Genomic DNA, 26,294 nt, shown 5'->3' on the forward strand with positions numbered 1-26,294 from the left:
CCCTGTACTTAAAGTGGCTCTGTATCATTAAATTAGGCTTAAAATTTTAAAATGAGTGGCCTCAGACATGGAATTCAGCGAGGGGAACAGAACAGTGAAGTGCCAGGATCGTGCCAAGATGCTGCAGTTGTATTTGAGGGTCTGCTGCAGCTGGCAGAGGGCTTTGCCTCTCTGGTTCCTGTACGCTCTAAGTTCTCAGAGAACTTTTCTACTGAATTTTACTCACGTTAAATAACTTGGTTTAGCAAAGCACGGTTAAAAGCTGCTTGTTCTGGCTGCAGGCTATTGTTCCATTAGCCAAAGCCAGCATCCCTTTTGTCTGACACCTGCTTTGCAGTCTGGTACTGCTTGGGCTGGCAGCCACTGCTGCTGCTGCTGCTGCTGCTGCTGCTGCTGCTGTTGCCCCTGCACGGGGCCAGCTGAGACACCAGGGGCAGCTCTTGGAGACACCCAGGCTGGGCACGGGGACCACAGCACTGCCCGAGCACCTCCTGGGGAGCATTGTGCCCACAGCACCGAGGTGGTGTGTCCTGCTCACAGCACCGAGGTGGTGTGTCCTGCTCACAGCACTGAGGTGGCGTGTCCTGCTCACAGCACTGAGGTGGTGTGTCCTGCTCACAGCATCCAGGTGGTGTGTCCTGCTCACAGCACTGAGGTGGCGTGTCCTGCTCACAGCATCCAGGTGGTGTGTCCTGCTCACAGCACTGAGGTGGCATGTCACCCCACGTCCCTCACTGTGCTATTAGCACTTCTCCATGCACCCTGAGAAGCCCTGATGGCAGTGGCCAGCTTGGATTTCACAGGCTGGGCTGTCTACTGTCTGCAGAGATGGGGGAGCTCCAGGAGGTTAACTTTCATTTATCAGCTGCGCTGGTGCAGGACCATGCTACCCATATATCTTATCCTTTCTGTCATACCATTTCTATGTGTTGCAGTATTTTAACCTAGGGCATGAAATAATGTATTGGGAATCTCTTAGCATTTTCCCTACAGGAGATTAAATATAGTCTTTGACAGTTAAACCTGATTCTTGGGATATATTGTATTAAACATATGGTTTGAAATAGTCACAACCAGTATTATTCACTTGTTTATTAACACTACTTAAATTTCAGTGATTGATGACTCTACTTCCAAATGGTAACAACCTGCTACTTTAGGGAATAGGGGACATATTTTTTCTAGTCTAGATGAAGGAGGGCTTTCAAAGGGGAGATGAAAGTTTTTTTAACAGACAAGCTATTTTTTAAATGTTACAAAGCAAACTGGCTTTCCTCTAGTGACTGCTGAGGAGAGTGACATGTTCTTTGTCATACACAAGATGTTTTAAAGCCTTTTATTTGGACAGCAGTAGGCAGCAAGCTGGCAAAGGGATGATCGTGCAGTGCAGTGACCATTATTCTCTCTACTATTGCTCACACAGTTTTGAATATAACTTTTTTTTTAAGAAAAGAATTAGTGGTGAGAGATTCTTGTGTCATTCTGTATTCACCAGAAAACATTATTGGGCTTTTACTGCCCAAAGCTCATTTGGTTTGTAGATGTTGCCATTGTATCACAGTTTCGGACAGTAGCAAGTTGCTATAAATTTTTAAGTTTTCTAATGAATATTTTCTAAGCCCAGTATCTCCGGGCCAGTATTTTGCTGTGTTTTGTATCATTGTCCTTTAGATTTATTATTTTTTTCTTTTTTCAGAATGGCTTTTTTCTGCTTCAGGCCAAACATCCTTAACATGGCATTTCCACTTGCCTTTTTCAATGTCTGGGTCTGCTGTCACAGTTCTGTGATGTTTGCAGATACAGAGACAACTTAGTTCATTTCTTCTGACCACTGCAGTGACACAGGATTCAAAGAGTGTAAACCCAAAAAACTGAAAATGACACATTTTCAAGCAACCAAGAATGTGCCCTAGGTGTACAGCTGTTTCACATGCAAAGACATGACTCAGATCCAACCTTTTCAGACAAAGCCCTTTCATTATACTGCGAACACATGCAACAATAGCCTGGGGGGCAGAATAATAGAACATTTGTTGTTTATGAAGGGGGGTGGGAAGGCAATCTAAAAATAAGGAAATTGAAAATTAAAAATGATATTTGAAGTCTGGTGGGGTTTTTTTGCATGCCACATAGGACATAAAAATGTTTTTTTAAGATATTTCGAGGCAAGTTCCTTATCCATGTCACACACTGTCTGTAACAACTCCATGTGTGACAAGAACATGAATATCATGCAAGCTGATCAACTGTAATCTGAAATATCTTAATAACTACTGGCTGAGATCTCTTTATTCCCCCTGCTAAATCCTGATATTGTATTTGAAGGCATAACACAGAAAATGGAAAGGAAATTTGAAATCAGGGATTGCAACCCTGGGGAAAAGTTTGGCATGGTCAGATTTCACTGAAATCTATTAACAGAAATTGTCTATACAAGACAGTTTTAAAGTGCCTGGGGCTTTATGTGTGATAGACACTTCAAGGCATCATTACTCAATTGAAAAAGGTGGCAGTACAGTAAACAGGTTTTTAAGGCTCTGGATTGTAGCCCTCTGCTCAGTCCAGTAAGTCATTCACATCATACTTGGCTTACGCTTTGCAAAGACTGCACTGGATCCTGTAGAACAACCACCTAATCTCACAAGATCCAGAGTAAATAGCTCTTTTTAAAGAAACGTTATCAAGCCTTTCCAGTCACAAACCCATTTGTCATCAGTGAGGCCAACTACTGAGCCAAAGGTTCAGTGTCTAAGCCAAGACTATCTGGAGTATTTCATGTCAAAACCACATGTATCAGAATGATTTGAAAAACTGCAGATCTGGGGCTTTTTACACTACTGGATTTCATTAATGCCTTATTTCTTCAGAAATATATTTCAATTGCAATGTAAACTTTAAACAGAAGAAACAAGTGGCTCAACATGCTGAACTAAACTTTGTTATGTAGAACACGATCCATTTGTATGACTGGCACATTTGCCTGATAAACCAGTTTCATTTGAACTCTACTTTTTTTTTTTTTTTCAGGAGGAAGGGAGATCAAGGGAAGTTACTGCACTCTGTGGTGTGAAGTAGCAGCATGATGTTCAGGAGCAATGCCTGTGGTACTGAGCAAACTTAAGGAACTGGTTAAAGGCAGGAAGGAGAGCTGTTAATTGACACAGGACAGACAGGCTGTGAAGGCAACCGACACACGGTAGGCAAGATTTCTCATTAACTTCTGCCCTTCCACTGAGATTTGCCTAGAGGTAGCATTTGCATGATCACCATGCAAAAATCCCATTTGCTAAAGTAATAGGGGAGATCATTGTCCTTCCCAGACATTTCCAGTTAATTGATATTGTGGTTGGTTGGGTGGTTTGTAAAAAACAACAAAACATTTCCTAAATACTTTCTAATCCAAATTCAGTGGATTTTTAGTGCCTTGAGAATCGACAAGTGAAGTTGAGGAAGTAAATCCATTCATCCATTTTCAAAACTGGAATAGCTGGAAAAATGAACAGACTAAAACAGAAGAGCTTAATGATACAGCATGATTATTAGCACAGGGATGTTAAAATATGCATAATGTGATCATACTCTTTGTGGACAAGGATGTGCTACGCCTCGCCCTGTGTTCATTGAAGGCGGCAGGAATGTTGCTGCTGATTTCAGTGGGTGGGGACGGGCCCGCTGCATGCAAAAGTTGTTTCATTACCGGTTACATTCTACCTTGCCTTCCTTTGACTGCTTCTTTTAAGCCTTAGGAAACCCCCTTTTCTAGGTACTAGTTCCCATGGAATTATTCGACCGCTCGGCACCGAGACTCTTGAAATGAGGACGTATCGGTGACTTCATTGGCAAGGCAATAGACTGCTATAATGAGCTCTTCCAGCTGATGGCCAGAAGGCGCTTCGGGAAAGGTGCTCTAGGATGAGCCTCCGCAGCGTGCCCAGGGCGGCTGCCCCTGCTCGCAGTCCGACCGGGGGGTGCGGAAGCGGCTCCGGAGCGCTGCGAGTGCGAGCCGCGCCGGGGAGCGCGGGCCGGCGGAAAGCGGAGCGGCGCGTCCGTCCGCGGCTGGCGGAGCGCTCCCGGAGCGCCAGGGGCGGCTCGCCAGGGCCTCCGCCGCCCGGCCCGCGGCACGGCGGGGAAACGCGACCCCGGCCCTGCGGCCGCCAGCCCCCAGCGCCGGCCGGAGGCACGGCCGGCCCGGCCCTCGGGGGAAGGGGAGCGGCCGCAGGGGCGGGACGCGCCGCGCCATTGGCCGCCAGGCGCGGTTCGATAGCGAAAGCCCGACCCGGGTTGGCGGCGGCGGCCCGAGGGCGAAGCCATCGCCTTGGTAACCCCGGCGGAGCGAGCGCTCCCCGCTGGCTCCAGCGCCGCCGCGCTGGCTGGGGCGGCGCGGACACGGCGGCGGCCGCTGCCCGGGCAGGTGGGCGTGCGGGGCAGGCAGGGGGCGAGCAGGGGGCCCTGCGGGGCAGGCAGGTGGGCGTGCGGGGCAGGCAGGGGGCGAGCAGGGGGCCCTGCGGGGTGAGCAGGCGGGCGTGCGGGGCGAGCGGGGTGGCCGTGCCCGGGCTGCGCTCCGAGCGCTCCGGGACGGGGCGGACCGGCGGCACCGCTCGGTATCGGTGTGGCCGCGGCGGGGCTCCCCTCGCCGCCAGCCCGCTGCTGGCGGTGCCTCCCCGCCGCGGGCGCCGAGCTGCGCGGGAAGAGCGCTCCGATCCGCTCCGCTCCGCTCCGCTTGCGACACCGCGGTTGCTCAACTGCGCGGGCGGCCCCGCGCCCTCCCCGCGCGGGGGAAGGTTCCGGCGGGACGCGGCCCGGAAAGGGACCCGGGCGGCCGCAGGGCCGGGCTGGGCTCGGGGCGGCGGGCGGGCGCCTTTGTGCCCCACCGCGCCGGCAGCGGCCCCGCAACAAGTGCCCGGCCAGACCAGCCCGCGGCTCCGCTCCGGCCCGGGGCGCCGCTGCCGGGCCCGGCGGCGCTCGGGAGGGGCCGGACGGTCCCTGGGTGCCTGCTCCCCACGAGCGTTGGCCGGACAAGCTTTGCGCTCTGCCTAGAGGTTTTTTCCTATTTCATTTTTTCCCTAGCCGAGAACTGTCTGTGATTGCTCTGTGAATTTTAAGTGGCGTTTCTATTACTCGATACTCCCGGTTGTTTTCAACTGGGTTTCTGATCGTTGTTTTCCTTGGGAACCACAGGAATTTGTATGGTGAAGCAGTATTTGGGAAACGTGTTTGCAGTCAGCTGCTCGCGCTGTGCAGGGCGGCGCACGGAGCGGTGGCTTTGGCACTGCTGTCATCGTGTGCTCTCCAAACAGACAGCCACAGACGAGGAGCTGCTTCTCTGTAAGGGGGGAATAAATCTTCATTACTCCCAAAGAGTTCCTGAAAGAGAAACGGAAACCTCTCATGCCAGACTCGCTGGTTTGTCTAGCTGCAACACATGTGTGCTTAGACTCATGCTGGACACTGTCCAAACTCCAGAAAGCTGAGTTTTTTCTTGGGGTGCACAGAGTTTTTTGTTTGTTTTGGTTTGGTTTTGGTGTATGTTTTTTTTCCTGAGCTTTTTGCACTTATAGTCTTTTCTTGTCACTGCATACACTGAAGTTTCGTTCATTTGGAGCTGACAAGTGTAGCTATAACTGCAAATATTAGGTACGAAGTCCGTGCTGCCATTGTTTTGTTGATGTTGAACTGCTTTCAGGCTTAGGAAGTTCCTGAAGCTGGAAGCCTCAGCAGTGTATAATTTATGTTTTCGGGACCATAATTCAGGGTTTGAAATGAGATGAATGTATGAAGGATGTCAGAGAAATTTGATTGGCCTGTGTTTTGCAGTATTAGCTAGGGACTCCCACAGCTGTATGCCTTCAAAGATTAATTAAAAGGTGGAATAAAACTTTAGAGCATGCTTGCTTTTAGGAAAATTGCATATAAAGGAATATTGAACATCCATGTGCTTGGTAGAGGATTGTGAAGTCTAAGGGATGTGTTAAGGCTGGGAATTAATCACCTCAGCTGGAAACTTTGATCTGGAAGCTTCCCTTCAGACTGATGTTGATTTCCAGGTTTTGGGAGCTTCTTGCCAGTAAGCAGTGCTTTTCAGGGGAGTGCGGGTTCAGAAACGGATTACTGAACAAAAATTCTTTGGTAACTGGTTTACTGGCTTTTAAGAAAGAATATCAGGGATATTGGTCGCATCAAGAATGTTTAGATCTGTATTGCCTTGGAAACATGCTTTAGTGGGGGCTTTAACATTGATTAAATGTTTGGAGCATTTGGGTTGTTTTGTTTTTGTGTGGTTTTTTGTTTGCTTAAATAAAAAAGGCCCCATCTATACATGGTCTTAAAATAGTTTTGTTGTTTGTCTATTTAAGTATCTATTTTTCATGAGTAAAAATCACTTCCGTTTAGTCAGGTTTCACTTCCTTGGAATATCTGATGTCATGAGTTCACTGGTTCTCCAATTGTGTATGGACTTTTGGCAGAACTCCAAATTCTAGTGTAGGAAAGCCTTCTTAAAAAAAAAAATCATTCTTTGACTCTTGTGAGGTAGTGAAGAGAGAACTTGTCCTGTTCCACTACTCCTTTCTCTTTAAAGTTTGCATATGTCTCTTATATGCTCTATTTTGCAAATAATTTAAACCCAAAATCCAGTAAAAACTCGATCTGTTAGAACGCTGTATATAAGAGGAGGGTGCAGAGGAAGGTTATTTAGAAGTTGTGTGGAAATGCAGGCTGATGCTTTGGCTGTTTACTGCTGTTGTGTCTCAGTGACCAGGGCGCACAGTTCAAGCAGTTTAAGTGCTTTTTCACAGATCTGAAGATACACATGGAAGCGTTGCCCTTGGTTCTCTAAAGGTTGCCGTCAGTTAACTTACCTGAAAATAAATGCAGCTTGTTGGGCTGCAGAATGTGATGCTGTATTTATTTATTGGTTTAGCTGGACTTTCTGACTTGCCACTCTTGGGAGTGTTTCCCAGCTGGCAGTTTCTGTGGAAGCAGTCCAGGACAGAAACATCTGAAATAAGCATAATTCACACGAGTGCATAGAAAAGCTTGCTTGTTTGTTTTGGTGGGGTTTTTTGTTTGTTTGTTTTTAGTGAATGTGTGTTTTCCTCAAAGCAATACTCTTGGGCTGACACACACGGTGTTACACACTGCCTCTCAAATGGTTTGCCTCTAAGCGTGAGGACTTCAAATCGTGGAGGCCAGAAGTTCATACTGATTACTTCAAATACTAATGCCTGAGTGCATGAAACAATTGGTTTTGTGGCAGTGTTGTTAGTGTCACTCGGGTGTGAAAGTTTCAATCTGCTTTGTTTTGATAATTAAATCAGATCTGGGGGCAAAGATCATCTTGTGTTAGCAATTTAACTTTTTTTTTTTTTTGTAATTTATTTTAGTAGTAGCTAGTAAGAAAGCAATTTTGCTTTGGGTTAAGGTGTGTACTTACAATCCAGGATGAACAGCAGGTAACCTTTGAAATAATACAATTCATGGAACCTTCAAGGTGAAGGGTAGGTGGATCTGGATAATGCCTGGTTCTTTGTTGGCAACATCGACCAATCTGTGTTACTCTATCAAATTTACATGCGTAAATCTTTTTATCCCAGCCTTTGGTGGAAGGAAATTCAGGAATGCGGTTTCATTTACATACATTTGGAGCTGCGGAGGAGGCCCTCATGTGCAAATGCCCGTGGATCTGTAGGTACTAACATAATTGAATTTACATACTGGCTTCAGAAGATTAAAGAAACAAAGAGTGACACCGAGGTGTCAAAAACAGCTTCCTTTGAGAAGTGGGATTGGGCAGTTCTGCTTCCCCACTGATCATTTGTGTGTGTGCATTGTTACTGGTTTGATTTTGGCTTCTTTTCTGCAGCCGAAGGTTAATCCCAGCTGCTGCAGGGCACAGGCTTTCAGGAGGTGGTTGTACACGGACTGAGCTCCGGCTGTCCTCCTACCTTTGCTACTTCCCTGCTTTGGCTTTTGGCCAAACCCTTTTCTGGTCATTCAAAAGGGAGAAGGGCAGTTGTAGCAGTTTCTTACCTTAGGTGCTCCTGATTTAAAATGGTGAATTAGCTGAACTCGGGAGTAATTTTGTGTCTTTGGAGTTACATCTAGGTATAAGAAGTATGTTTAGGATTTACTTTTAAAAGAGCAAGATTAAGAATTAGGAGTACTGTAACTTCCTCCTGACACAAAATACACAAATTTGCTACTCACAGCTTACTGTTGGTTTTTTTTTTCAAGCTCGTTAAACGTGCATTTTTCATACATAGCATTGCATTAGATTTTTGCTATGAAATTGAATTGTAAAGGGTGCTTTTCTGTTTCCAAGATATCTCGCTTTTGTTTGCAAAAGTAGTTACTGTTTTTTTAGAATATCTTTGTGAATTCACCAAATATCTTAAAGGAACTTGATCAGAGATATTGAGGTCTAGTTTTATGCTTCAGTAGCTCAGCTTTATATACTGCTGTAAAAGCTGAACAGTTGTACTTCCCCTATTAGGCTGATAAATAATCTTTAATACTTCACTACTGGCAATTTTTGTTCCTGTTTTCCAGAAACTGTGATGATTTGGAGTAAAGGCTGTGTTGAGGGTTTAATTTTTGTGCTGGTGTATTATGTTATGTTTTGTCTTTGCATGAATTTAGTTGTAAGGGGAGGAACAGTGACAGCACTATTATTTCTAATTTCTTTTTATGAGACAGAAATAATCAGTGTGTTCTCATTGCTGTCTTTTTGGAGTTCACTTTTAGGAGCTACTAAAGGTTTAGGTTGATTTTAAATTTCTTTTCACAGTGCTCTTCTGGGGCTTTTCCCCACCATATTTGTTGTATGCAAAGCAGAGAGCAGAGGCATTCATTTGGAACTAATGGACAGTTTTAAGTGTACTCCGTTAGAGCTTGCACTGCTTGCTCTCCCTTTAGGTCATTCCTGTCCTCTCCTTGCCCCCAGGCACCATATATCCACTGGCTTTAAAAAAATAAAAACAAACCTCTGTGAGAGAATTCAGAGATGAACTGGAGGATGTAAGTTTGGAGTTGGCCTCAGGTGGCAGAACATGGGCAGGAGCTCGTGTGGCTGGCAGAGGTAAATAAAGAGTTCTGTGGAAGTCATGTGGGGCTCTGTGGGGAAAGTTGACTGTTAATAAGAATTTGTGAAAATATTGCTGTGCCTTTACTTGTACAGTGTTGCTTTGAGGTGTTTGCTAACTCTCGGTGTTTCTGGAAGTCCTTTGTGAGCACAAAAGGTATCTTATCTTATCAGGATAAGAATAGCCAGTTGTTTATGGAAGCTGTCATGTGGACTGTACCATTAACTGACACTTCGAGAAGCTCAGAGTCCTGCTGTCAGGTGGTTTTGTGGCAGATTTAATGTGGAAGACCTGCTAGTGTGCAGCTACAGAGTATCAGAAGCAGTTTAAAAATCAGAATAGGTAGGTGATTTGGAAAGCATTGTACAAAATCTCTAGAAAATAGAATAACTGGTAACATTTTTTAGTGCTCAAGGTTCTTATGGGAGCTAACTCTTGAGCCGTACCTTTTTTATCTTTGGTAAATACGGTGCTTGAGAGATGAATTTTAATATTGTTGCATCATTTTATTTTCTAACAAGCAAAGGTAACATTTTGAAATGTGCTGTTATTTTCACTTAACAATTTGATGTTTATGAGTATAGAATGTTCACAACAGAAGCATATGAAGCCTGCGTGATTTAAAAAACTGATTACATTTGTGTCACTACAAGTAACAGCCAAAAAACTCTGCTTTTGAGTCCTGCAGAGGGATGGTTTTCAGTCAGTGGTATGAGCATTGCTGTTTAGTCCTCCAGAAAACTGCAGGTTGGTCTGTAGTTTGTGTGTACAAACCATTGGTACAGACACAGCTACAGGGGAGAACCAGGTAAACAAAGGCCGGTGTTGCCAGCAGAAACTCAAAAAGCCAAGTACAAAGTTGACCTGGTAGAAAGAAGCACATAAAATGTTATTTGAAAATTGCACTGGGCACTGAATGCCCTTCCTGCTTGGCTTCATGTCTCAGATTCCTTTTCTGGTTTTGAAGAATACTTTGGTCATTTTGCCTGTACTCTTTTCCACTTCATCTAGCTTTCAGTATTCCCAGCCTTTTTATTTTTTGTTTTTCCTTGTACAGTTTGGCACTAAGTTTACTCCTTTTGGTTAGTCCTTCTCTCCAGATCCTCCATTCTTTCCTTCCCAACACTCAAATAATTTGAGTGTGTTAACCATACGTGACAATGTTATTTACTCTCTGCTGGTGTTGAGATATTTTTTGCATTTGGGGTTTTTTGTGGTTTGGTTTTGTTTTTTGTTTTTTGTTTTTTTTTTTTCAGTTCCCTTTTTGATTTAAATAGGTGTTGCTGAGGAAGGCGAGGCCCTTGAGATTTTCATACCACACGCACATTGTGTAGTCACGTAGGCTTGGCATTTTTGTATTTCTGACCTTCAGTGCTGAGCATCCTACTTTATTTCTTATACAGGGAAAAAAATTGATGAATTTACTATTTGCTTATCTGTATGCCCTGCTAAGGATGCAGTTGAAGACATAAGATATTTAAGGAGGATTGTCCAAGTTCTAACCAGGAATTCTCTAAACAAGGAAGAGTTAGTGCTTGTGTGAAGACAGCAGTGACAGAGAGACAGTGCAGGTGTGTGCTGTCCATATGGGCACGGCAGTGGCAGCCTCAGAATGGGAGCAGGCACAGCAGAGTGTTAGTCCTGCTACTAATTCATGGAGATTGGCAAGACTGAATCCACAAAAACAAGTTCAAACCTAGTAGGAAATAAAATTTGAAATGTAAAATCCTAAAATGATTTGGGTGAGAAGGTTAAAGATCACTCAGTTGCACTCCCCTGCCATGGGCAGGGATACCTTGCCGTGTCCCAGGGTGCTCCAAGCCCCGTCCAGCCTGGCCTGGGACACTTCCAGGGATGGGGCTGCCACAAGTTGCTTTGCAATTTTACACTAGTGTAGCTTAACAGCAACCTGAAAGGAGGTTACAGCCAGGTGAAGGTCAGCCTTTTCCCAAGCACCAAGTGACAGCATGAGAGAAAACTGCCTCAGCTACACCAGGGGAGGTTTAGATTGGATATTAGGAAACATTCCTTCACCAAAAGTGTTATGTAGCATTGAAACTGCCAGGGAAGTGGTGCACTCACCTTCCCTGGATGTGTTTAAAAGATGTGTAGGTGTGGCACTTGGGGTATGGTTTAGTGCTGGGCTTTGTAGCACTGGGTTAAAGGTTAAACTTAATGTTAAGGGTCTTTTCCAACCTAAATGATTCGGTGATTTTATTCTGTCTTATGCCAGGTTTAAGTGAAATTGAGGAATAGTGGTTTGAGCCACAAGAGCAGGAGGTGAAGAACACTTGTGTACTTCTGCTGAAGTTTGTTTGCTTGTAGTAATGACTGAGGTGTGTGTGTGCAGAAGAGCTGTCTTGTTTCTTTTTTCATGGGAGGAATCTATGGGGAATGCTGACTGGAAAGTGAGTAGTAGTTTCTGAAGCCTCTGGAGTGAAGAAAAACACCATTAGTCTGGCAGATTGTCAGCAGCAAATGGTACATTAAATTTGGCACAAAACTTGCTAGCAAAAAAAGAGGCTTTCCTTTCTCTTGTTAATAATAAAAATGAGGAGGGACTGATTCTCTGTGCTCGGTAGCTAATATTGTTCTGTGTTTTAGTATCCATGTAAGACAGATACATTGCGTTTGACAAAAGTCCTTTTATATTTTATTAAAAATAAAAAAACCACTTTATAATATACCGATAATTTGCATCTGATTGCATATCTAACTTTAAATAATTTTATAATGCTATAAGATGTTATAAGCTATGTGCAAACAACTGCAAAATTTCCCATGTGTTTAAAAGTAGACATATCACTCTTTAGATGTGTAGAATACTGACAGTCTTCATGCTAGGCCAGTTTTACTTCCCCAGCACTTTGGAGGTTCTTTTTCATATGTGCTACTAGTGTAGTAATGTAGGGAGATAATATTTTTTTAATAGAAATGTTTATTTACACTTGAATAAGGTGACCTCTAGCTATGTTGAAAATTTTAGTAAGCTCAGAATAATGACCTAACTCTATTTTTATCTGAGTAATAATAACATTTAGTTTACTGAATTGTTGCTTTAACTGTTAGGATACCATTTTTTTATACTTGGTGTCATTCTGCACAAATTAGAGTCCAGCTAACATGAATGAATACATAACAATTGTTTATTTGCATTCTGCAGTCTGTTTTGATAACTGGGAGCTCCTGTTTCCTCTGGGTGCTGTAAATAAATCTGGTGTGTGAAGAGTTGCAGTGAGAGGGAAGAGCAGAAAAGTTCTGCATAAAAAGGAAAAACTGTTTAGAGTTCTTCAATAAAAGCAAGTTCGGCAAGAATGTGAGGATGTAACTTAAAAAGTTGGAAGGAATGTTAAGAGCACAATTAAGTATTTTGCTCACAATTTCTTGTAATGAGTAGTCAATGGAGATCTGCAGCAGCTGAATGCATATATTGGGTGCTGTCCTAATTTCTGTCACTGCAAATATGCTGCATTGCAACTCACTTTAGAGTAAACCTGCTGGGCACCACAAATGACGAAAGTCCTTATCTGTTTCTACATTTTGAATAAAGAAATGATCTCTGTGTATTATTTCCCATACTACATTTGGTTTAACTGAAAAGCTTCAGCATTAATTTACTTGGATGAGAATACTGTGAGTAAAGCACTGGCTGGGGATTTGTAATAATTAGATTCTATTTCCAAGTGTGTCACAGGCTCTGTGTGAGTTCAGAGACATTGGGTTATCCTGGTGTGTTTTCATCTGTGCGTTGAGGGTGAGGCAGTTTCCTTTCTTTGGTGTCTTTGCATGGTAAACTTGAATTAATGTCCTTGAACAAACATAATGGATGTGATGCTTAGGGATGGGCCTGGCAATGCTGGGAGAACAGTTGGACTCGATCACCTTAGAGGCCTTTGCCAACCTTAATGATTCTATGTTTCTCTGCTGCTTTTAGGAAAATGCAAACACTTAATTGAAAAATACTTTGTAGCAGCTCTGGTAGTTGAAATCGATGACAAATAAGTTTTATGTGCTTTATATTAGGATGAGGAAAGGTAAATGTATTTTTAAGTGGCCCCATTAAAAAAAGATCCATTTAAGTGAGCACATGTGATTGTTCCAGCTGATGCACAGGCTTGCTTTGGTGACTGTCGGTGAAAATGTTTTTGTCAAAAAAAGATCTCCTTTATTGTGTTTAAAAAAATAAAGGAGAAATTATTTTTAAAAAGTAGGTAGAGGCAGATTGTAGTGCTGCAGCTGAAGTATTTTTAAAGGATCATAAGATTAAAAAGTTAGAGTCTTTAGTGTATTCTTGTCATGGGAGTAGAAATTTGAATGATTAACCCCTTTCTATTTATAGCTGTTTTCTCTGAGTTATTTCAGTTCCAGTTAACTTCTAGGTAAATTTCATGAGAAGGCAGAGCAATTTTTGCCTTAGTCTATCTCTGCAGCTCATCATTTTAGTGTCCTCAAGTTATTTTTTTAATGTGAATTTCACAAACCACAGCTGAATTTTTAGATTTATTTGTGGTTTAATAACTTGTCAGCTTTTATGATGTTCAGCCACAGGATTTATAGAGGCCTTCAGCATTTGGTGGCCCCTTTTTTCTTCCCATCACTACTTGCCAGTTTTTAAATCCTGGTATATCACTGCTTAGGGGTACATTCCTGGGGTTATTGCCTCAGAAGAAGGAGAGGTGCAGGCTCTGTGCGCTGTACTGATAAAGCTTGAAAGAACCAGACAATGTATACCAATTTCTATGAAAGTTTTCCACTCTCTTGGTGCCCTAAGTTGCTTCTTCGTTGTTGGTTTAACTGGGACTTGTTGGCCAGGAAAGTAGCACGCTATTCTTCGGGTGGTTTTTAGCTCTATTTGTGCAATAACAAATGGTTTCTACCTATGTAATGACAAGTTTCTTGAAGAAGAGGCAGTGGCTAGACCCCTTATACAAGAAGGGTTCTTCAGAAATGGCAGCATTCCTGAAGCCTTTGGCTCAAGCACGTACATTTTGGTGATTAACAGACCCAATTAAGCTGAAGAAAGATTTGTTGGGGTGTGGTGGCAAATGAAATGGTTTGCTGTTAAACTGTCTGTTGTTCTGTGATGTCCTTTTTTCTTGCAATGTACCGGTGAGAAGTAAAATAGGATTTTAGAGGGACTTTGTTTTCTTTCTCACTTATCTTGGGAGAAATTTTGAAAGGTGTGTAGGGAAATATTTTTTGAGCTTTTCTGCTGTCAAGTATGGTGTTGAGAAATTTCTGTCTTGGTCAAGATATAGTTTGTGTGAAAATTGAAAAGCCTTTGCTTTCAGTTGCAAGAATCACTTTTTTGGTGTCTGATTTTGTAATTTTGTTAATAATTGCTTTCTTAAATACAGATGCTGCTGCTGTGACAGCTCTTTTGTGTGTCCAGGTTTACATCCCCTGTGTCCTACTGCTCCTGCAGTTTGGAGGTGAAGCAGCAGGCTGGGGTGCAGAATGAAGTGAAGGTGTCAAATGGAAGTCTCAGTGATCAGCTCTGGGAGGAGAAGCTCATGCTCATTGATCAGGGAGAGGGTGGGTTTTGGATGCCTGTTGCCAGACAGTCCTGTAAATACTGGTGTCATGGTTGAGTGACAGCAGGAGGATAAATACATGGAGCATAATGTATCTGCTGCCTCTGCTCCATCCTTCCACACCGTGCGTCTGACAATGCCAGAGGAAGTGTTGTTTCTTGGGGCAGGTCACAGCTCAGGCTCTGCTCCCACTCAGAACCTGGAAGGGAATTCCTCTCTGGAGTGCTCCTGGCACCACAAAATGCTTCTGCTTCTCTCAGAACAACCTGTGGAAGAGGTAGCTGGTGAATGCACTGAAACCTTTTGTTAATGAGGGATGCCAGAAAATGCCATGTAGTCTAAATTACTGAGCTGAGCACCACAGCTGAGGAAACTAGAAGGGTTTGAGTTGGTTGGTTTGTTCTTACATCAAGTATTCTGTCATTTTAGGTGTTATGTCTAAAGGCGGTATAAAAAATGTGAATACTATTCCAATCTGACTTTTAGATCCAAATTCAGGTTTAAACTGTTGGTTTGAGGACAGGAGGATTGTCTTTTGTGTTTGGTTTTTGTTTTGGTGGTGTGTTTTTGATTTTGCTGGGTTTAGGGTTGTTTGTTTGGTTGGTTTTTGTTCCTGAAACCAAGCACTCCCTTGCTTCTAGCCCGGGATTAGTTCAGATTTGGTGTTCTTATATTACATAGTATTATAAATTGTCATGCTGAAATTATGCTTCATATTTTAAATATTTTTTCTAAGAGGCCTACCTGAAAGAGGAGGGAGTGGGGAGCAAGAGCAGATTAAAATGCACACTTATTATCTGAAAGAGCTTAATAGATTTGCTTTTGAGTGTTGGCTATAGCTGGAGGTAAACTGCATTTATTAGATGCTTGTATTTTTCCTTCTTCAGCACAGGGACTATTCTTAGTGATTACTTCTAGTTTCAGGTAGTATCTACTGTATGCATGTTGTTAGTGATGGAATGCTGTTTTTATTATGTGGTAATGTTTGGAATCAAGGAAAGTTGGACTGCAGCAGCATGTCTGTAAAATGCACTTAGGTATTTCTGTATTGGTTCATAGTCCCTTGCAATCCACACTTGGGGGTTTATTTTAAACATAAAGAACAAAGCCTTTCAAACGATACCTGAAGCAGGGTGGGCAGCACTTTCACAAAATGGCTCATAATAATTAATAACAAATTGTTCAGTATTGCTTTTGAATTCTGTGCTCTCATTTATATAAATTCAAATATGAGGACAACAAAAATTTGGGAACTAAATAGAAATAAATTTGCATAATTTCACCATATTAGGGATTTCACAGAATGTAACTGGGAAGTGAAACATGGGGACATGAAAGTAGTGAAGAAAATAGACTACACAGTTCACAGAAACAGAAATCACAAGTAGTGCTACTTATTGCATTTCAAGTAACTCAGTAATCATGGTGGGATCGTCACAGAAACAGGATGAGGACTCACTGCTTTAGTTCTCTGTTTAAAGTGCAGGTAAATATTTATTCATGTAGTGACTCTAGGGTTGAACCAGTTGGTGTTTTCCAGTGTTTTTATGTCTATGACACAGTGAGTAGAAAATGCATCAGCAATAAGGGCCGTGTTTCAGGTGTTCCTGAATTTGGAGGAAATGCTTCATCAGTCCTTATGTACCTTGGCCTTTGAGAGTTTAAGACGTTCAGAGAGAAATAATGAAATAGGTCATCATAAACTTTAGAATGGCTGAAAATATCTCATTAAACAAATAGAAGATTTCTTTATTGAAAGTGATGGTGCAGGGGTAATTTTGTTCTAGAGCAAGTCCTTGTGTTCTGCCCAGTATTTAACTCTAGATTCAGGAGCAGCTTAAAAACAAAAGTATAGGATGTGATTGTGTTGTGATAGAAGACCAAAGAGACAGGAATGGGAATTCCTGTGCTGCTGGCAGTTAATGCCCCAACTCTTGCCCCCAGACTTGTGTCCTTAAATACTGTTTTAGATGTAATGAAAATCCATGCAGAATCAAATAATTCATCATTGCTTGCAGCCTGTTTTAGGATGTGGAAAGCTGAATTTGGGTGGCAGGGCTGCTGAGGGTTTGCAGGGACAGCGGACAGGCTGGTGTGGGGAGTTCATTGACTCCTGCAGACATCTCTGGAGGTGTCACGAGGGCTTGTGCAGGATGCTGGGTTTGTCTGCACCTGCCTAAACTGCTGCTCAGTGGTTAGGCTGGCTCAGCTCAAGCCTTTGGGCCTCACACTTCAGGTGTAGGTGAGGATTTCTTGCACATGCACTGTGGGGAGGATTTCTGGGAAGAGGAGCACTGCTCTGTGGCCACTCCAGTTCTTCACTGCTGTCAGCTGCACGGAGTGAAGCAGAGCTAGAGAAGCTGTGGCACTGGCATGGAGGTGAAGGTGATCTGTGGGCCCTGGGGGGAGTTACATCTTCACATGGATGAGTCTGCTCAGTGTGAGCCGTTCAGGTCTTTGTGCCAGCTCTGGAGCTGCTGAGCCAGCTGGGTCATCGCTTGTGCCCCGTGCTGCATTGGAACTGGAAATGAGCTGGAAAGTGTTGCTCACTTGACTTCGTGTTTGTGGAGCAGTATAAAGCAGATCTATGCACTTGTTTGTGAGTCATCTGAAATAACAAAAACACTGCTGTTTTCACAGAACTGTCACACCAGCCGTGAACTTTGTGCTTTTTGAACCGTAGAGTACCAGGCAGAGTACGCCCTCCAGCCCGGAGCCTCTGCTCGGAGGAGGTTTCTTACTCTTCCCCTGTCCCTGGGAGTGGTCAGCACTGGCAGCCAGCCCTCGGGTGCTGAGGCATCCCAGGCTCTCCCTCAGCAGAGACTTTGCCTGTCTCCTTCTCAGCACACTGCCCTCAGGTCAGGGAACGTCTGGCTGCCTGGCGGAGTGTGACAGGAAAATTTGCAGTCTAGGAGCCTCTTTTTGTTAAGCTTCCCTAGCAGTGATGTGTTCCCCTTCTGCTTTGCCCAGAGGCATTTCTTTTGAAGGTGACAGAGCAGGAAAAAACTATTTTAAACGTTCTGGGTAAATAAAAATGAATTATTTTTATTTAGTTTTCTGTTTGTTGAGCCTAAATAGTGCAGGTGATTCCTTCCCAGATGAACTATCTGTTCCTTGCTGCTTTAATGGAAAGTCCTTCATTTTCCAGTGCCAGTAAGTGCCAACAGTCTTTTGCTCTAACGTTTGACTTTATAGTAAGGAAAAAAGATTATTTGCCTCCCAACTCCAATCAAATTGAGGTCTGAGACACAATTAGTAGGAGGGTTACTGGGTTATTCAACCTTGAGCACCATCAAGCAGGATACATCACTGTGAACGAGTGACACAACCTCCTGCCCTCCCAGATAAATTCAAATGTCTGTAACTGACACCCTGTTAAAGAATCACTTTGTTTGAAATAAAGACTCACTGCAAGCTTGCAAGATGGTTTTGTGTTGTCTTGCAGTTCTAAACTGAAAGGGAACTCAGCAGCCTACGTAACCAAGTAAAAACATGATGCATTGTGAAGTGTATTAGTCTGTGCTTGTGTGAGTATAAATGAGTTTTAACCAAGCCTGTTGGGCACTGAAGGGGATTTCACAGAGGTGAGGCAGAGCTCTGGGAAGAGAGAACAAGGCTTCCTCAGACTGTGAGTCACTGTGGTGGGAGACAGGGCTCCTGCCTTCAGTCACCCACTGCATAAATGTAGTTATGGTATCGAGTTCTTGATGAAGACATAACTGAATCTAGCTTTAAATCATGTTTTTATCTGTTATCTGTTTCAGTTAAAGAATAACACTGGAAAATGCTAAGCGGTCTCTGCCCATCTTCAGGAATAAGAAAAGATGTAAACTGACTTACAGTTCTGACACAGATGTCTCTTTCAAACTCATTTGGTGTTCTGCTATTTCTGTCTCTGCCTTGTTTTTCTTTTTCTGTGGCTGTTCTTGTGCAATGGGAACTTGTTGCTTTATGCCTCTTCAGTTTTGGTTAAAAGATTTTGTACAAGATAGGTGGGTTTCACATTTCAGAGAAGTCTGAGGCTTTTAAAAGGATATTACTGGTTTCTGACCAAGCACCAGCACCTGGGAAAGTAGAACACAAAGAAGAATGCTGTCCTGTGTGTAACAATGTGCTGTCCATTTTCAGGATGGTATTTTGTCTCTTGATGTTACTGCAGAAATAAGTGCCACCTTTTAAAGGTCGGAAGTGGCCTTTACTGCTGGAGAGACTCTGGGCACTGCGTTGTTGGGACAGTGCTTGTGTACAGCTCTGCTGTTTGGGTCAGCTGGCACACAACACTGTGGAACAGACAGGAAATGCTCCTTTCACATCTAGTATTTAACCTGCGTTTTCAGCCTGGGCACTCAGCTGTGCAGTGTGTAGAAATCTCCTGTCATTTAGACAGATGTGCACTGCTGTGAGCTTCTCTTTTGCTCACTGTTTTAGTTCCTGGACTTGAGTTGTGATGGCTTAATTACTGGCAGTGAATGCTCTTGAAGAATTTTATGTCTGTTATTGTTGGAACTTAAGACTGAGTTGCCTTATATGTTTCAGTAGTATTTAAAGTTGAAGGTAGTTGGTGTATTTACTGATCCTTCATACTTTTTTGTCTCCAACTTCGTGAAATTTTGAGTTTCTTCATTACTACAGCAGCTAATTCAGTTTGGTATTCACTTGTCCAATCTTCAGCACTACTGGGAGCATGAAATGCTCAAGGCAGCTTTGAGGTGACCAAAGCTGTGAACCAAAAACTCTAAAATGCCCCAGCTGAGTATCACTGTCCTAAACATCTGCTAGTGCTCTCCTGATGTCTGCCTCAGTGCTTTCTTCCAGAGTAAGATGTTTAATCACCAGGAAGATACCCAAGAAACTGCTGTGTTACATCATTTGGCCCACTCAGAGTTCCTTATCCTGAAGTAAATCTGGAGCATCCTCTCCAACAAATGGATTTTTTATGTATTCTGGAAGAATTGATGGAGCAGCAGCCTGTCTGATGGGCCTAGAAATTGTTACAGAGAAGACAAGAGGGCCACAATTAGCCCAGTAAATTTCTTACACTGTTTATGAATGATTTTTTTTTTCTCTTCTAGGTTTTCTTTTATCTGTCTTTGTGAGTGCCTGTTCCCTTGCCTTGTAATTGTTTATCTTGAACATTATGCCACACAGGAATTTTAGGCAAAAGTTTCTTATAGCTTTTTCCCCTTTCTTTCCTTGTGATATAATTTTTGTTTTGGTAATACATTCATAAGTGTTTCTTTGGACATAGGGAATGTAGGTGGAGAACTCTAAAAAGTTTTACTGTATTGTCGCAGGCATTCTGATTGCCACAACATAGTTTGTTTTCCGAATTGCCTAAGATTGTTAATGTTTTAGAGAAAACAAGTTACGATTTACATAAAACCAGTATCTATGTAATAAGGGTGTGATTAAAGGATTCATAAAAATTATTATTTTGTCAAATGCAATTTCTCATGCAGAAGTTGCAAGCTGGAACAGAAAAGGATTTCTGTTGGGTCCGTGGTGGGTGCTGTCAGAAGAAGTCATATAGGTGTGGGCCCAAGGTAGTTTGCTGGTGTGGTTTTGGCTGAGTTCACACCCAACAGACCCAGAGGAGAGGCTGTCTGTGATGTCCAGCTGCCAGTTCTGTTTTTCCCATGTTCCCCAGAGAGGTGCAATTGGGAAAAGATATCCTCAGAGAGTCCAGTTTGTGAGGCAGTTCCTCCAAGTCCTTCTGTCTTTTTGCAATTCCCAGAGATGGTGCTGGCATGTTTCTTCTGTAGCTGGAGTCCTCAGCAGCTGTTGACAGTCAGTAAAAGGCCAGCAGAGTTTGTACCCTGTCTGTTGGGTGTAACCAGCCTTTGGAAAACTCTGCATTTGTGCTGTGAAGGTGGAAAGTGCCCTGGCTGCCCATGGTGTGATCTGCAGCCCATCCATGCCACCTCTCTTAACCCTTGCTCTGCTGCTCTGAAAAACAGGATAGGGTGGTTGGTGAGAAAAACAAGGCTGCACACCCTCGTCCACTAATGAAGGGTCTGTTTCTCATGCTTGGATGTAGCAATGGGTGCTTTGTTTGTGTACTTTAGAAATGGTTTAAGGTCTCAAGGGCTGTCTGATCCTCCACAGTTGGTTGTAGAGGACCAGCCTGCTGTCAGTGTGATGTGAGCTGCAGAGATCCAAAGTGCTATGAGGAAGGAGGGGAAACAGGACAGGGAGCTGAGGGGAAGCAAGACTGGGGTGAACACAGGAGCTGTGACAGGAGTTATTCACAATGCAGTGGTTTGTTTAAGCTGTACCATTTATAGACCCTGGGTTATTTCTGGGCACCCACCATCGGATTGGTCATCATGTGTCTAGTTAGCCATTGACCTCTACAAGTTTGGAATATCGAACTTTTAGTCAAAGAATGTCCTGCTCCTGCCACAGGGTATGGTTCAGTCACACTGTGCCCCCTGTTTGAGGGGCCAGAGGTCATGCAGGATTTCTGCCTTGGGTGGAAGTTCTGTTGTCATGGCTGTTAGCTATAGCATTTCACACCCCCTCCTAAGATCCTGCCTGCTGGCCAGTAGCCTTTGATTAGGATTTTTCTGATTCCACAAGAGCAAATATTGACATGGCTGTAAAACATGAATTCCAGGCTGGAAGTTCAGCCTTGGTTCTGTGATATTCACACTGATGCTTTGTCCTTGCAATCATATGATACTGTCTTTATTTTTCTCTAGTCTTTTTTCTTTTTCTTGTGTGTGTTCCCTGCTGTAGGCTCCTAGACATTAATTAGGAGAACTTTTTGGACTAACTCATGCCTCTGTAAATAAATCAAATAACTCAATGTGTGTGGATTGGCTTCTTGCACACCAGGTTGCTAGCGTTTGGAAACACATAATCACGGGATATGATTATATGCAGGTGCTTTTATTGAGAGCTCTGGGAGTCGGGGTACAGACCCAGATCTGACTCCGAACATAGATTTCGAGCTGAACGTATTTTATATTCTATTGCTGTATAACTTACACATTAATTATTAAACTTACATTGTTCTATTGTATACATAGACATGAGTTTATAGTGATCTTTCTTAGGTCCATGACGACAGATTCACATGATTATTCTTTCTGATTAAACAGTAATTATATTTAATTACTAAACAGTCGTCACATCTAACAATTATATCAATTATCATGTACTAGCTACATAGTACTATTTCTCCCTGTGCTAAAGGTATTTATCTTTCTAAGGCCTACTAAGCTTATTTTTCTGTTAACCCTAAATCTCATGATTTAAAACCCCTTTTACTATCAAGGTGAAGACCCATTTTGTGACAACACCTTTATGCACCAAAAGGTTGTGCATGGAGCAGTAACTTAACATTTTTTAGACTTAAGTACGTGGGGCAGTAAGTATTTATCCCTCAAAACCACTGAAGAGTCTGAGTTGTTTCAGAGGGTTCCACATGCCCGTTCCCAGAGGGATTCTGCTCTGTGAGGCAGTGACAGCCCTCCCTCCCTCCTGGTCACTGTACTGTGTTGAGCTCTCACGAGCACAGTGGGACCTGCCTGGTGTGGTTTAGAAAAATAATTGTTTGTGGGAAGTGCAGTGTAGTTACATGTGCTTTGTGGCTTGGCCTACAAACCTGGCGGTAGCATCGGTGCAAACTGACAACACTGCTGGTGCTCAAGGGGGATTGAAGTAGTTTTTGTTCACCTCTCTTTGCTGAGAGCTTGATTTGCAGGGTAGAGCTAAGGAGGATGGTGCCTTGCCTCTGTGGAAATGTTTTGCCCTGTACATCTGCAGGGTGTTGGTTGGTCAGAGACCTTCTGAACCTTTCACACATTGAACTGTGAATAGGAATATGGGATCACTTGTGTCATCAACTCAGCTTCTCCATAGTAGGTCCATAGATATTACACTCTTAGTAAAACCAAAACCACCAAAATCCCCCCAAACAAACAAAAAAACTCCACCAAAATCAGCTTACAGCCCAGAGGAAAAATAGAAAATGTGCTTAAGATAATGAAGGCAACTCTGTCTCCCTTTTTTTGACTTTAACTGCAATGGACATCTACTGGTCTGACCCAAATTGAGTGTACAGAAATTTGAAAATATTTTTAGCAGCTAAGAATGGTTTTGACTAATTCATGATCATAAGACTTATTAGAATAAATTGCATATTCAAATTATTACTTCCTTTTTTCGTTTCTGGTAGCAGGGTGTTTGTGGATTTGGCATTCCTTTAATTGTTAGATTAATCACATTGTGCAATGGGAATGTGGTACTGTAGTATTTGAAGGCAGTAAAAAATAGTGTGATATTTTTAGGTATTTTTGCACAGAAAGTTGGTTCAGCTTTTAAACCAAATACATATTGCTGATTTTCTCATTTGGTAATTACATTATATTGTGGTTTGCTTTTTTTAGATCACATTGAGGTCATCTTGTGGAATCTTCTGAAAAAAATCAAGAGTAATAGGAAGAAAATGTTTAATAAAAGTATCTTTGCTACACAGTCAAACTGAAATAGGAGAGGTTCATTGGAGTAAGTATTACAGGGCTGGGGTTTTCTGGGGTTGTTTTCTGTTGTCTTTTGCTTGTAAAGTCAGCATGGTTATTAGGCTTTTATTGTACTTAATTTTGTTAGAGTTATGTTAAAAATATAAATGGGCGACTCTGGACTCATTTCAGTTGGTCAGCTGGTAATGAACTCATGGATTCTCACTGAACCATCTTCCCTCTTGGGAATATCTGTATCTTGTGAAATTGAGATAGGTTTCAGGTTTTTCTCTTGGCTGCTGTGTATGCTGGCTATGGCTTTAGGCAGGGGGTTCTCTGGTAGAGATGTGATTACATATAAGCCCCTATTTGCTGTAAAAAGTTAAAGCACTGCTTGTATTCTCCAGGGAATTTGAAAATACACTTGTTTTTTTGGTCTGTAACTCTCTAGTCATGGCTCTTATTGACTGTCTTTATTTTTTTGTCACTATTATTTGTCCTGTTTTGTAGTTCCATCATTCATCAACGTTGCCTAGGCTTTCAGCTTATGAATATCAGAGACATCTTTGCTTCACTGTCAGCTTTTTTGATTTCTGGGCTGACACATGTGTGTCTCATTTCTGATAAAAGGAGCTTCTCTACCTATTGCAGTGACTGTGGATTGTACTTTTTGCTACGAGATAGATAAACATTTATATCTTGATATAGTGTAATTCTTAATTTCTGTATACTTCATGTGCTTGAGATGAGAAATGTAATCATTTTTCTGCCACTTTGCATCAGATTGTCAGATGTTTAAACATATTCTCCTTAGAAACTGGGGAAAAGCTGCCTATGTCTGATGCATTTTACACATGCTGTGTGGTTGTGTGAATGTAATTCTGCAGGAGTCACTGGAAATAGTCCTGAATGCCTGCTTGGAAATGAAAAAGATCTGGCCATTAGAACTGAGAAGGTGAGAAGTCTTTACAAGAAGTATATTTCAGCATATTGCTTTATTACTAAGAGGAAATGACTCCTCTTAGCTTCTTTAAACACGGATGTGTAGAGAGTGTCATAATTTGTGTAGAAAAATGTCTGTGGAACTTAATCAGACAAGAAAAGCATTTCATACTTGGTGTTTTTAACAAAGTGTTTTTAACTTGCAGAATAACATGTTTGGATTGACTGATTTCCTGCCTTAAAGAAAAAAATTCAATAAAATTTTCAATTCAATGTGGATTTAAAGAAGTTGATGTGTGTTAGTTCCCTTTCTCTTAAGTACTTGAAAGAAATACTACATTTTTTAGTCAGCACATTTAAATTTTCATCAGTTCCTGATCTAGGCCAAATGTCAAGTGACTGGTAAATACTCATATGCAACGTTCTTGTGGCACCTGATTCTGAATTCTGACCCCTGAAGTTTTCAGGAGCTGTGTTATGTGGAGTTATTTGTCTTTTCCTGCCTTATTAAATAACACAGTGGAAATACAGGCACCTGTTCACAAGGTCGTAGTGCAAACAAACAAACCAACCTATTTGCTGCCTGCACACTTAGTTTGACAAGTTAATTCTTGACTCTGGTAATCAAGTTACTAAAACACATAAACAGTAAAGTTGTAGCTGAGCTCCCCAAACAAATAAAATGAAGAATGCCAACTGGAGACAGTTTAGTCATTTTAAATCATTGTTTTTAGGCTTATGCCAGACACAAAACTCGCTCAGGTGTTTGGTAAACTTGTGTTTCTTCCCTCCCTCCCCGCTTCTTTTTAAGTGACTCAGAGAATTCCATTGTTACAACTTAAAATTAATTCAGATTTTTCCTTTTTGGAGAAATATTTTGCAACCCGTTTGTTTGTTTTTAGTTGGAGTTTGTGTGCTTGTGTGCATTTGGATCATCACAAGGTATTTTGCAATTGGAATTTTTAAATTCCAATTAGCATTAAAATAAAGTCTGGGCAGCATCTCCATTCACAGTTAAAAAGCCAGGTGGAGTTCTTGTGAAGTCTTAGAGCAGATGCTGACTCTCACAGCTGGGGAAAAGTAACCCCAGGAGCAGTCAGGCCCTGCTGAAAGGATGCTGAAGGCTCCAAGGGTTGCTGCATTTCTGGGACACTGTGGAGCCTCCATCCATGGAGACTTGCAAAATTATGTGTGCAGACTCTGAAGCAACTTGCTTTAACTTCAGTGTTGGAGCTGAGCTTGGAACCAGCTGACTTCCAGAGATGCCTTTCAGGCTAAATAGTCTGTAATTCCTACATAATCTTAAATAATTTTTGGTCCTCGTGATGAATGGCCAGAGCTACTTTTGGCTTTATTACCTTTATCTTCATGACAAAAGGGGTTTTTAGGATTGTGTTTTTCTATCAAATGGCATTGTATTTCAACTTGTCTTTATAAATAAGTTTCGTGAAAAAAATATATAAAATATATCTAAATATTTGCATTAGAGTTGAATTGTTGAATTTCCTTCAGTGTTTGTTCAGTCGTTGACTAGTCCTGTCCATGCAACAAATGGCTGTGAGCAGCCACCTCTGAATCTGTGATGGGGGTGTTGGAACTGGTGTTGGAAGAAAAATAACTGCACAAATCCAGATTGTGTAAGAAACAGACCCCATCAAGAAGAATGCCTGGCCAGACGAAGCCTGTAAAATGTATATTTTTTCCCATTAAAGGGCATCTTTCTACTTTTTAGGATCCATGGCATCTCTGTATGAGACTTAAGCACAAGCTGCTCATGTGTTTTGGTCTGTGTGCCCTCCTTGTAGGTGAAAATCTCACTCCTCCTTGATATTCGGCTTTAATTATCTCACTGGTTCACGTCCCTCTGTAGATACATGCAATCTGTCTGCTGCAGAATAATCCCCTTTCCTAGAGGTTTTGATCAAAATACCAGAAGTAATTAAAAGGTGAATCTTTTAGTCCTTGTGTGAAGAGGTATCCACTTACAGGAAAACCTCAGTTTCTGTTTTTAACATTTCTTATAGTAGAATGTTATCTAGATATAACATCTTAATAGTCAGCTGCTGGTGAGATTTGATGGTTTAGGTCCATTTGTACTATTCCAAAGGAGAGGAAATATGAACTGTTTATATATATTTGAATGTTTTATAAGTGGAATATTTCCTCTGTGTTTACAGAGGAATAAAAAAGTATTTTGAGTGTTAGAACAGGCAAGGAAAACCCAGAGAGCAGAACTAATCCGGGTTGATTATTTCCTAGTTTTGTTGTCAGAC

At 42.2% G+C, this 26,294-nt stretch overlaps 1 protein-coding gene across 5 annotated transcripts in view; it reads left to right on the forward strand.

Annotated features, from left to right (window-relative positions):
- The window catches only part of PIK3CB (phosphatidylinositol-4,5-bisphosphate 3-kinase catalytic subunit beta), an 88,861-nt gene that overhangs the window by 16,130 nt on the left and 46,437 nt on the right, over nt 1-26,294 (forward strand). Inside the window, exons 1-3 of one of the 5 annotated variants that reach the window (XM_041718137.2) lie at nt 3,058-3,196; nt 23,008-23,125; nt 23,967-24,034. The gene's annotated coding sequence lies outside the window, so the exon portion shown is untranslated. Of the gene's footprint in view, nt 1-3,027; nt 3,197-4,296; nt 4,412-23,007; nt 23,126-23,966; nt 24,035-26,294 lie in introns of those variants that run through there. The other 4 variants (XM_030280117.4, XM_041718138.2, XM_072933252.1 and 1 more) reach the window with 4 other exon arrangements.

Source organism: Taeniopygia guttata, chromosome 9 (genome assembly GCF_048771995.1).
Source record: "Taeniopygia guttata chromosome 9, bTaeGut7.mat, whole genome shotgun sequence".
In the NCBI taxonomy this organism is placed as follows: domain Eukaryota; kingdom Metazoa; phylum Chordata; class Aves; order Passeriformes; family Estrildidae; genus Taeniopygia; species Taeniopygia guttata.